This window comes from Acinonyx jubatus, chromosome B1, assembly GCF_027475565.1.
Source record: "Acinonyx jubatus isolate Ajub_Pintada_27869175 chromosome B1, VMU_Ajub_asm_v1.0, whole genome shotgun sequence".
NCBI classification, from domain to species: Eukaryota; Metazoa; Chordata; class Mammalia; order Carnivora; family Felidae; genus Acinonyx; species Acinonyx jubatus.
In genome coordinates this window covers 141,196,289-141,209,108 of record NC_069382.1, presented here as the reverse complement: position 1 = coordinate 141,209,108, position 12,820 = coordinate 141,196,289, and the positions used below count along the sequence as shown (strand labels likewise).

Here is a 12,820-nt window from a genome sequence, read left to right as displayed (position 1 = left end):
TATACACGGTGGTTACCGCAAGGACTTGTTGGTACTAACTGTTGTTGTCAGGAAATAATACCAACTACTACCACACTCGGGTAACCGAAGATCAATGGTTCTTAACAGGATACACTAAATCTTCCATTCTCCCACCCCACCTATACTCTGTAAGCCAAGATAAAGGGAAACACAGGTAATAATAATGAAACATTTCTTAAACACGGGTCCTACTTGGGCCAGGAAAAAGCCAGGGTTGGGGCCATGGCATTCATGCAAGCCTAACATAATGGCAGCAGATGGGTCATGAATCAGCAGAGAAAGCAAGTCTCAGAAAGAAGGGAGTAGAACAGATTCACGGAAAAAAAGCACAGAAAGGAGACTATCAAGCTTGACTGACATGGACCACACACACACACACACACACTCCACACATAGTACCTGTATGTTGACTCTAGTTCTCATGGGGGCTGGGCTGTACTTCCTGAATATTTCCTTTTAGATTCCCCTATATCCTTACATCTTCTTTGACCTGAATTATTTTACAAGACTTTCTGTTTCTTTAAACCGGAGGGGCCCTAGGCTGTGACAGAACTCAGAACCTTCTTACAACTTTACAATGTACAATTTCAGAATAATAGGAATAGAGGCAACACTGTGGAAGAGGTGAAAGGTGAACCAGAGGGAGGATATAGAGATGCAAGTATAAATGACAGCAGAATGTTGGCATCTACATATTTTAAATTTTATTAGTGAACTTTCATTTAAAAATGTGAGCAAGAGGCAAGCTACTAATAAGCACAAGGCTGGTATTTGTACCTCAGTGGGACTGTTATTCTATTTTTTTTTTTAACTTTACTTATTTTGAGAGAGAGAGCAAGCAGGGGAGGGGCAGAGAGAGAGGGAGAGAGAGACCCACAAGCAGGCTCTGCACTAACAACAGAACCTGAGGCGGGGCTCAACCTCACAAACCTGTGAGATGACCTGAGCCAAGACCAATAGTCAGAAGCTTAACCAACTGAGCCACCCAGGGGCCACTTTTTTTAATTTTTTTGAGTTCATTTATTTTGAGAAAGGGAGAGAGAGTATGGGGAAGGAGTAGAGAGAGGAAGAGAGAGAATCCCAAGCAAGCTCTGCACTGTCATCGCAGAGCCCAATGCAGGGCTCAATCTTATGAACCATAGGATCATGACCTGAGACTAAATCAAGTGTCAGAGGCTTAACCTACTAAGCCACCCAAGCGCCCCACTTTTTATTTATTTAGACTTTATACATTTTGTGGGGGAGATGGTACACTCTAGTAGGAGTATTTGAGAATGAGAAGGATTTGGGAAGGCCACAGATGTATCTCTCTATATTCTGGAATCTGGAATCTCCAGGTTATAAGGCACTCTCAAAAAGACTTGGCTGCAAAGAGAAGGAAGAAGGGTAGTACCTAAATATGGGAAGCCTTTTAGATCTTCCCCCCAAACAAACTAATGTGTTAAGAGTAAAATTTGTTCCCAGAATCCTAACATTGTTCTTTAATCCTCTTTCTTGCCCTTCCTAAGTCACCTGTTGCCAGAGGACATTCTTACTGCCTAGTCTGAAACCTACTCAATATTCCTGAATATTATCCAATGGTCCTCTCTTCAATTAAAATGTTTATTCTTGCAAAGCATGGCTCTCATTTAGCATTTAAGATATATGATAGAATTAATTTATGCTAATATATAAAGAACAGTGTAGTCTAATGATGATATACTCTTTCCACAGACATCTGCACTTAAATTTTTTTTTTTATGTTTATTCATTTTTGAAAGACAGAGAGAGACAGAGCACAAGCAGGGGTGGGGCGGAGAGAGAGGGGGACACAGAATCTGAAGCAGGCTCCAGGCTCTGAGCTGTCAGCACAGAGCCCAACGCGGGGCTCAAACTCACAAACCGCGAGATCATGACCTGAGCCAAAGTCAGATGCTCAACTGACTGAGCCACCCAGGCGCCCCTGGACATCTGCGCTTTAAAAGAAGAGATTTGTTGATCCAAAAAGCTAAGTCCTTCATACCATACTTTACACATTGTAATCATCAGCTTGGGCAGATATTTTTTGATCCAGGGGTCTTTCCAGGGCCTCTTAACTGACATAGTCTTCCCCTAGTAGCATATACATTGCACAAAGGCAGACATTTTCTTTAACTTTGTTTCTAAAGTTTATTTATTTTGAAAGAGAGAGAGAGAGAGAGATCAGAGCAGGAGCAATGAGAGAGGGAGAGAATCAGAGAATCCCTGACAGCACAGAGCCTGACATGGGGCTTGATCTCACAAACTGTGTGATCAGGACCTGAGCTGACACCAAGAGTTGGACGCTTAACTGACTGAGCCAAAAATGGCGCCCCATTTTTGTTTGTTTTTAATCATTGGTGAATCCTCGGTGCCCAAGATAGTAGGCGACACAGTAGCTGCTCAAATAATGTTTGTTGAACAAATAAATGGTGATGTCAGGATTCAAATCCAAATCTGTCTGGTTTTAAGGTATACTGTTCATTCTACTATATAAAATTGGTCTTCTTATAATTAATCTTTTAACCTACCGTATATTAAGAGGAAAAGAGATGAGAAATAAAGGAAAAGAAAAATGGAAGGGAAGAGAAGGGATGGTATCAAAGTAGATGAAATAAAATTCAGGCTCAGGCATCAGCTGCAACATGGGGGCCCTTGGGCTTCTTCTCCCAAGCAAACTGTGTTTTCAGGGTTCCAGATGTTTCTCTTCCAAAACTATTTCTATTTAGTATCTTTTCTAAGTTACTTATTATTTGTGATTATTTTTTAAAAGCATCCTTGTTTAAAAAAAAGTATCCATTGGAAATTATGGAACAGGTGAAAGAAGAAAGCATTATCTAGGATCTTCCCACTCAAATATAACCTCTCTAAATTCACACCTTACTGCATTTCCTTCTAGGCTTCTTCCTATGTTTATATTTTAAACTTAGCTATGATCATTCAGTATATATAATTTGTATCTTGATGTATTACTTTTCTACCATCATTTTTTATTTTTGACCTGTACTGATATTATAATTCCCTCATGTTCAGTGTAAAATTCTCAGTTAAATGAAGTGAGACTCTGCAGCCAATTGGTATTAAATTTTCATGATCTTACATACTGATTCTGTGACAAGGGAATTTTAAAATTCCAACTCTTTTCACGGGCAGAAGCAGAAAGAGTTTTACAGTTCCCTCTCTCTGTTAAATATTTTAAAAACTGCAAAGAATCAATAAAACATACAGTTGTGTTTATTTATAAGGCTGAGAAAATGCCACTATTCTCTAACCATTTTCCCTGCCCAGGTCTTTCCAAAGTATGATCCCTGGGGGGAATAAATAACCATTTGCCCCAAAAAAGAACAAATGTCTTAAGACTATAAGGAGGTGAACATGCTGAAATATAAATAAATTTGAATCAAGTTCTTATACAATACCCATGTAATGCTGTCTTAGTAAAAGGTCCTAGAACCAACCATTCTGCAAGCAGTTGTGTAGATTAACACAGCATAGAGGTAGTTTTAGTTGTATAGCTGAAGAGATGCCAAAAGCTTTAAGAAAATACAGAATTTCTAAACATAAAAGGAAACTAAGGTGCAGTGACTATCATCTGTTCTGTTTATTGCCTCTGTGACTACAGTGATCAAATAAATAAATAAATACCTGTCCCCACAAATTGGGCAGGGGTAGTTTTTTAATTAATTAATTTATTTTGATGGGGGGGGCAGACTAGGTCATGAGAGAGAGAGAATCCCAAGCAGACTCTGCACCTTCAGCACAGAGCCTGATGTAGGGCTTGATCCCATGAACTGTGAGATCATGACCTGAGCTGAAACCAAGAGCCGGACACCCAACTGACTGGGCTACCCAGGCGCACCAAGGGAGGGGTATTTTTAAGAATCAACCGCTTCTTGGTAAACGTTTTACGAACATTATTTAATTTGATCTTTACAATGATGCTACTAGGTTAGCAAATTGCTCACTTAGTGTTTATTCTCTCTTCTTTAAGAATCTTTTCTCTTTTTTGGCCATTCACCCTTGCCCTTCTTCCTGTCAGAATAAGGATGCAATGCTGGAGATGAAGCAGCTAGCTTGTAGCCACAAGGAGAAAAGCCTCAAGCCAAGAATGGCTGAGCAGAAAGATTCTAGCTTAGATCCCAGAGGACATCTTAGAGCCTCTGTGTCAGTCCTGTACTTCCTACCTCCTAATTTAAGATACTCTTTGATTTCCTGTCGTTGCAGCACATGGTCATTGCAACTGATACAGCAAAGGAATTTGCCCAAGGCTACACTGTCCGAAACTGGCAAGACTAGAATGAAAACCGAGGTCTGTCTAGTTTGGCAAACAAAAACTTGCCTTTCTGGTCTATGCCATGCTGAAGCCCAGGCTTCTTTCTTTGTGAAACAGGCGTAAGGATTTCTCACATTCCAGAGTGATATACACACAGGAGAGTACCTAGAGCAGGGCCTGTCTCTGAGGACAGAGGCTCCAATGTTTTCTGAATCAGTAGTTCAAGAAACCAAGCACAACTGTTTTCAGCATTCTGCTATGCCGAGCTATTTTAAGTACTGAGAAACAACAACAACAACAACAACAACAACAACAGTATTTATGTGGGTGTAACACTCTAGCTGCAGATAATTAGTCAGCAGTTTCATTCAGTTTCTCAATTCTCTTGCCACTCTATTGCCTTCCTCTTCTTTGCCCCCTGTCTCCTTCATAGAAGCCCTTCTAATCATCCCTTCCCTTCCTCAGGTCCTGCAACCCCACCTCCACACCCCATTCCACCCCCCAAAAAAGAGGGAGGGGGCATATGGATTCCAAAAGAAAGGTTCTATGAACAAAGTGGCTTATTCTGCTGGGGAAGATAGGAGTTGGCCCACAGAAAGGACCATCCTTCCTGGACTGGCAGGGAAAAAGCAAATATGGGGAGCCCTAGACTCTGGTTAGAGCTGAGCAGCAATCCAGAGGACCAGATTCTAAAAGCTCCAGGCAGAAGAGCTAAAGCTCAAGACATGCAAAGACACAGCTGAGCTTGGAATCACTAATTTCTGTGAAAATGAAATGTGTTAAATACGTAGTTTCATTGATTTGTTTTAAAAGGCATGAATCACGAACTTTTAAAGAACAAAGATCCTAAAACATACTATACCATGAAATAAATACCACAATACTAGTATAGCCGTTTTGCTCTGACCCAGATACTAGAACCAGACCTAGATAGCAGGGCCCCCACAGGAAGGAGACTGGTTGCGGCAATGACCTATTGGGACCTCGGACTCTGAGCTATTGAGGAGTCACTATTCACATAGCTGGGAGAGAGGGAACAGTTTTAGGACTTGAGTCTGGGTCGCTTAGGTCTCACGGGCTGTGGTCCTGCCCTGTAAAAGCCACGTGTGTGGGGGAGTATTGGAGGCAGGGAGCAGACAGTGGAGACGGCAAAGTCAGTTCTCCCAGCTCTTCATACTACCTCCAACTGATGTGGTGTTTAGGAGGCCCCAGTAAGGCAGCATCAGGACATGGGCAGGCCAAAGAGAAGACTTCTCTTTCTTCCCCCTCTCTGTGCTCATGACCTTCTAATCTTCCATTTCTCTGCAGTGGACGCCTGACCTGCTGGCAGAGAATTACATCCTCACGCACCTCCTTCTTTTCTCAAACCATCTGCCTATTCCAATTCTGAACCCTTCACCGAATTATCTGCAAGTTACTGAGCCCACCCCAATTATCTGTGTATTTACTGACCACAGGACATTGGCACCTTATAGTCAACTTCATTAAAGGGCTGAAATTGGGGAGAGATGGACTTTAGAGGTATAGACTGGCTTTCAAAAGTGGTCTAGGTCAGCTAACTATCCTGCTGTCCTGGAGGCCCGATCTACCTTGTCAGACTGTACTCTAATCTCAAGAAGATCTACAGAGTCCCCTGACACCCCATCCCCCCACCCTTGGGCCAGAGACTCAGGCAAATGAAATAGATCAGCTGCAACTTGCTCGAGGGTCATGGATTGCTGCTAGAGGTAGCAGTGACTCCATAATAAACCATCATAAGCTTCCATGGAATCTTGGTATCAGCCAGTAATGTGAACTTCAAAGGATTTAGTCTAACTATGGTATGGGACAATAAAAACTTCATCCTGGCTATTCAAGACCTGCTTGTTCAGCTAGCTGGAAGAAAGGGGGAAGATCGTGGGTATGGTGGAGAGCTGACTGCAAATTCTCCACAGCAGGCAAGAGTGCCAGGGCCTGGATCTGATAAATCTGTCCCTCAATAGATAGTTTTATAAAAAGCCCTTTGGAACTGAAAACGGGAGTTCCCAATTTAGATGTTTCATAAGTAAGCAACTCTGTTTACTATGTTTTCTTAAATATGAACACACACCAGGACCATAGTTTTTTTAAAAAAAGAGTAAAGATACAGCTGTGCTTGTAAACATAAACACAGTGCAATGTGAAATTACTTTTATTACATAATGCAGCATGATCTTTTGAACCTTTTGCAGAACAACAGAACTGAGGCTAGCAATATGTTAGTGGCACTGCTGAAAAAATATTTTCCAAAAACAACTGGCAAGTGGTCAAGTCCATTAGGGCATACAGTGAGCATCTATTGTTTTTTCTATCCTGATAAACTTTCCCCTGGCACGTATTCTAGATTTCCTGTGAAGAAAGCCCCTGCTCCCCTATTCTTATGCTTTATGCTTTCAGATGAGCTGAGGACTCTGACTGCTGGCTTTAGAGGTGGTCACGTGAATCAAGGCCAATTAGTGCACTTCACACTTTGGACTACAGGGTTCGGCCCAACGCATGGGCACATGACTCAACCAGATACAGTAAATCATGAGGAGAGGTTACGAGTCTTCCTTGATGAACTTAGACCTGGGAGATTGTAGGGACTGACAGCCATCTTGCCCCTGAGTGGAGCCAGAGAAAAAAACCAATAAAAAGCAGAGTCCAGAAACAGTGAAAGTCCAGAACCTGGGGACATTGTCTTGAAACCCTAGATCAAGCCCTATCTGACTGAAGTAACAGACTTTTCAGTAACATGAGCCAATAAAGTTTCAGTTAAGTACGATTATAGGGTAATATCTTTAAATGTTAATTTTTTAAGAAATTCATAATACATACCAAAGGCGATCTGGGTCTCCACTCTAACCTTTATGGAGTACTTACTATGTCTCAGATATTAACGTATTAAGCATGTTAAAGATAATATCTAATAAAATCCTAACACCTTTATTTCCTTTCTAAATAGGTAGAGTAGGAATTTGAACCCTGAACTCTAGAGCACGTGAGACTACTTCACTATTACAAGTCCATACCTTGCTCACGTTTCACACTAAGAGAGGTGGCTGTCCAAAATTCTAGCTTCTTAATCTTTTTGTTCAAATTAAATAGGCAATGTAAATAAATGAAATCAATTGAATGGAACAGGATGGGGGCCCAGAACCTTCTTTCCTGCACTCTCCTCTCCTAAGGAATTCCTAGGACTTTATTCTTTTTTTTTTATGTTTTTTAATTTTATTTTTGAGACACAGAGAGACAGGGAGGGGCAGAGAGAGAGGGAGACAGAGGATCCGAAGCAGGATCCTCGGTGTCAGCACAGAGCCCGATGAAGGGCTCAAACTCACCTAAGCCGAAACCAAGAGTCAGACGCTTAACCAAATGAGACACCCAGGTACCCCAGGAATTCCTAGGACTTAAAAAAAATATGTTGAAAAGCACTTCATGGGACACAATAAGAAAGGATGAAGAAGATATATACACCCTCTACATACTCATACGGAACCATCTCCAAGGTATACTAAATGTAAAAAGGTATAGAACAGTATGTACAACGTGCTACATTTATTTGTGTTATTTTAAAAAAAGAGAGAGAAAGACAGAGGGATTAAATATACACATTTGTATATCTGGAAGGATAAACAAGAATTGTTTGATTGCCTTGGGGGCCAAGGAATATATAGTAGGGGAACTTTTTATCCCTTCGCACTTTTTATTTTAACCATGTGAACGTATTACCTGTTTTAGAACAAGGAGGAGGAAAGAAAAAGAGGAGGAGGAGGAGGAAAAGAAGAGAGAGGAGAAGATGAAAACCATTTCATCAGTGTGAATCCTCAAGCAAGGTAAGCTGGCCACTGGGAGGTTGAGATGGTTCTCCCAGTGGCCTGAGATCTAGTCCTAAAAATATAAATTCTTTCTCCAACAAAACATTTATATTTACATATGACTAAACGTTAATTATTAAGTTAGTCATTAAAGGCCAACAAAATATTCAAAAACTAAAATTAGCAGGTTAATAAAATTTTCTGAGAACCCCAATGCAGACTCTATTGAGGAGGTCAGGCTGCCATGCAGTGCTTAGCAACGCTGCAGAATTTCTACTCCCATGCACACAGGCTGAAAGCAGGAATTTCCTCATCTGAGGAATTCATTCATCCATTGGAGTTACCAAGTGTCAGATTGGTACACTTACTATGTGTCAGATACTGTGCTAAGCACTGAGGATAGAACATTTCACAAAGGGACTAAAATCACTGCCTTTATGGGCTCACATTCTGCTGGTCATGAGGATACATAGACAATAAACAAGATAAAGATGTAAAATATTTACTATATTCCCTTAGTCCTACAATGAACATTTTTTTCACATTTTATGAAACCTAAAATTGAGATGCATCTTTTGGTAGATGCATCTGACAACTGGCAGGGTTTAATTTTTTTCTTCTTTCTCTGAAGGACACTTAACAGTGTCTTAGATCTGATGAAATACCGGAAAAGAATATATATAGGGAAATAATGTATCAGATTGACAAGAGCTACAGAGGGAAATAAGCAGAGGAGAGGGAGGATTACGGGGAAATTGCAACTTAGAAGAGCCAGGAGAGACCTAGTAACTATGTATGTATGTATGTATGTATGTATTTACTTATTTATTTATGAAGAGCAAGAGAGAGAGAATCCCAAGCAGGCTCCCCACCACCTGCAGAGCCTGACACAGGGCTTGAACTCGTGAACCACAGGATTATGACCAGAGCCAAAGTCAGGTGCTTAACAGATGCTTAACAGACTGAGCCACCCAGGCGCCCCAACCTTTGAGCAGACTTAATTAAAAACAGGAAGGAGTAAGCCATTCCTCTATATAGGTGAAGTAGCAATCATCCCCAATACAGGAAAAGAACAAGGGGACAGAGGAGAGAGGGGAGAGTAAGTCAGAAACAAACGATGCCAGCGTAGCTGGAGTAGAGGGAATGTAGTGGGAGGGATAACAGAAGGGCCAGATTATATAAGGACTTGCAAGCCATATTTCTACCTGGTGCATAATCCTTGCCTTGAGTGTAGAAGAGGCTGTATAACATAGTACCTAAGAGCACAGGCTTTGGAGCCAGATCCCAGGTTTATGTCCCAGGTTTAGGTCACTTCCTAGCTGTATGACATCAGGCAAATCACTCTCTGCCTGTTTTGCCATCTGTAAAATAGGGCTACTAACACTACCCACCTCATAAGGTTGTTGTGAGGATTAAGTAAATTATTTTATGTAAAGCACTTTGAATACACAGAGCCCCGCAAATAAGGAACACCACCTATGTGTTTGATATTGTTAATATTGATTGGTTATGAATTTCAATTGCCGCTTCATCATTAGTAATTTATTTTTCTGATGTTGTTTGATTAATGGATAGTATTACATAATTGTATCAACGATGTTTTGGGGGGCACCTGGCTGGCTTAGTCGGTAGAGCATGCGACTCTTGAGTTTGAGCCCCATGTTGTGCATAGGCTTTACTTAAAAAAAAACAAAAAAACAAAAAAACCCCAAAACAATATTTTTGGACACTGATTTTTCAGTAATTAGTTTTTAAAGACCTGTCTATGGTATATTTCAACTACAAATTAGCATCTCATCCTTCTGAGCAGGTATAGACAATACTCCACCACAACACCATCACTCCTACCAGAAAACAATCCTGTGCAATTATATTTCATTGTTTTGCTGAATTTGCCACTAGAAAGAAAGGAAGGATGGGAAAGGGGGCCACTGAAGAGAGACTGAAGTAGGGGATCATTAGGAAGCAATTTAAAAAATGAATTTCAGGGGCGCCTGGGTGGCGCAGTCGGTTAGGCGTCCCACTTTAGCCAGGTCACGATCTCGCGGTCCGTGAGTTCGAGCCCCGCGTCAGGCTCTGGGCTGATGGCTCAGAGCCTGGAGCCTGTTTCCGATTCTGGGTCTCCCTCTCTCTCTGCCCCTCCCCCGTTCATGCTCTGTCTCTCTCTGTCCCAAAAATAAATAAACGTTGAAAAAAAATTTTTTTAAATGAATTTCAAACCAATTAATTTGTTACTTTTATCAGCTTTGGTTTAAATGTTTATTTATTTATTTATTTTTTTGAGAGAGAGAGTGTGAGCACGGGAGGGGCAGAGAGCGAGGGGGGGGGGGATCAGAGGATCTGAAGCGGTCTCTACGTTGACAGCGAGCCCCATGCGGGCTCAAATCCACGAACTGAGAGATCATGACCTGAGCCAAAATCGGACACTCAACTGACTGAGCCACCGAGGCGCCCCCGGGTTTGGTTTAAAGAAAAATCACTTCTTTCACCCAAGTTAAAATTTTTGATTTTGTGTATTTTAATGATTTGGAGCATACTTCTCCCGAATGTTTAGATTTATGAATGTCAGAAATATAACGACATAAGTCAGGCATCACAATTTTTCATGTTTTCGCTTCCTTTATTTAAGAAACAGTTCTTGAACATCTATCATATTAAAGGAATTATGCTAAGTGATTAAAGGGCACAAAAAGAAACAAGACCTTGTCCTTGGCGTTTCTCTATAAAATTAGTGGAAGTACATTCACATGTAACCCCCTTTCTCTTGTATAAGGAGTCCATTTCATGGCTGCACCGTAGTCATGATGGCACTGCTCCCCTTTCCGACCCCAAGTGGGGGACAAATTAGCCATTGTATCCTCTCTGCCTCCTCTTGAGACTGGAAGTGGTGAGCAGCTCCACCCTTTTCCAGACACCAGGACAGAGGCAAGATTGCGAGGTCCAGGGGGAGAATGAGGGCTCCACCCTCACGTCCTCTGGACCCACCGTCCATCCCTCCTGCCCTCAGTCTTTTCTGCTCAGGGGATGCTGTCAGGGAAGAAAACAGGTCAACTGGAGGGAAAACTCATAGTACGAGGTGACTGACCTACTATACTCACCAGTTTAAAACAAACCAGGGCACTTTGACAAGGTTGGTGCCTTAAAAGAACTTAGCTAAAATGTCAAGGCACTGTTTTTGTTTTTTGTTTTTTTTTTTAACTGCAAAAGAATACACATAGTAGATACCCATGAGTCCCACTCCAGAAGATGGAGTGGAGGGAGGCACAGGAAGAAGGCGAAGAGTGGTTCAGGGAGGGGTGGGGCTTAGAGACTGGGTAAGGTTCTTTGCACACATTACTTGGTAGTAACAATGCTGAGCATCTATTGGTCACTTTTTTTTTTAATTTTTTTTTCAACATTTATTTATTTTTGGGACAGAGTGAGACAGAGCATGAACGGGGGAGGGGCAGAGAGAGAGAGGGAGACTCAGAATCGGAAACAGGCTCCAGGCTCTGAGCCATCAGCCCAGAGCCTGACGCGGGGCTCGAACTCACGGACCGCGAGATCGTGACCTGGCTGAAGTCGGATGCTTAACCGACTGCGCCACCCAGGCACCCCAATTGGTCACTTTTTTTAGGCTGCAACAAAATTCCCCCATGGAAAATGTCTGAAGCAAATGTCAAGCATCTAGTTTTAAAGCGGAGGACAATGCTTAATGCATCCCATTTTGTGCAGTATCAGCCCAACCATTCTCCAAGTCACCCAAGCTTAAAACCTTGGCACTAGGAAAAAAAAGTTTCACCATAGCCTTTGCGATATGTGTTATCTACGATTTTACCTCACCCTCCTCCTCAGCATAATATTCATTTATCCATAATGTCTTCTTCATTTATCCATTAATATCACCTTTTATGACAGTGCTAACCTATGGAGATACAAAAGTGAAGAACATAGTCCCACCCTTAACAGTTTGGCTTCACAAGCATTTATTGAGTGCTTTCCACATATTAACAACTGCAAACTGCTAGCATATACATATGTATCTGGGTATCAGGGAAAGCTTTCAGAGGATGCCAGAGTTAAGTCTTAAGGAACTAGTAGGAGTTTCCTTGATGAGGAGGTGGGAGGGGAAGAGCATATCCAGGCATAATTCCAGAGTATGTGGGGGAGGCAGGAGCTGGAGAGATAGGAGCCAGAACATAACAGGCTTGTATACCAAGCTACAGAGACTGGATTTTATTATGGAGCAGATGGACAACCACCGGCAGATCTTAAGAAGAGGACCAACATGGACAGATGTTTTCTTGTTGTTAGGCTCACCCAAAGGTGGAGCGGAGACTGGACTGGATGGAAGCCAGGGCTTGAATGCAGACAAACTAGTTAGGAAGCTACTGCTATAATCTTGGTGAGAAATGATGAGAACATAAACTATGTCAGAGGCAGAGAAGATGAAGAGCAGAGGACCTGTCTGAGAAATAGTCTATAAATAGAAATGAAAGGACTTGAATATTGGACTCGTGGAGGTAAAATCCAGAATATAAGATTCCACCCAGCATCCTTCTTCTGGCTTAGGCAATTATTTGGCTAGTGGTACTGTTGCGCGTGGCAGGGCACAAAGAAGCATACTGATTTTTTTTTTTTTCCCCTTTAATGGAGGCTGGGGAAGATGATGAGTTCAATTTTAAATACTGAATTTGAGACCTGTGGGGCATCCAAGCAGAGGGGTGTATGAATC

The 12,820-nt window shown here is 41.8% G+C and overlaps 1 protein-coding gene across 2 annotated transcripts in view; it reads right to left on the bottom strand.

The window, feature by feature from the left end:
* Positions 1 to 12,820, bottom strand: part of G3BP2 (G3BP stress granule assembly factor 2) — a 78,682-nt gene that overhangs the window by 65,172 nt on the left and 690 nt on the right. The window lies entirely within an intron of this gene.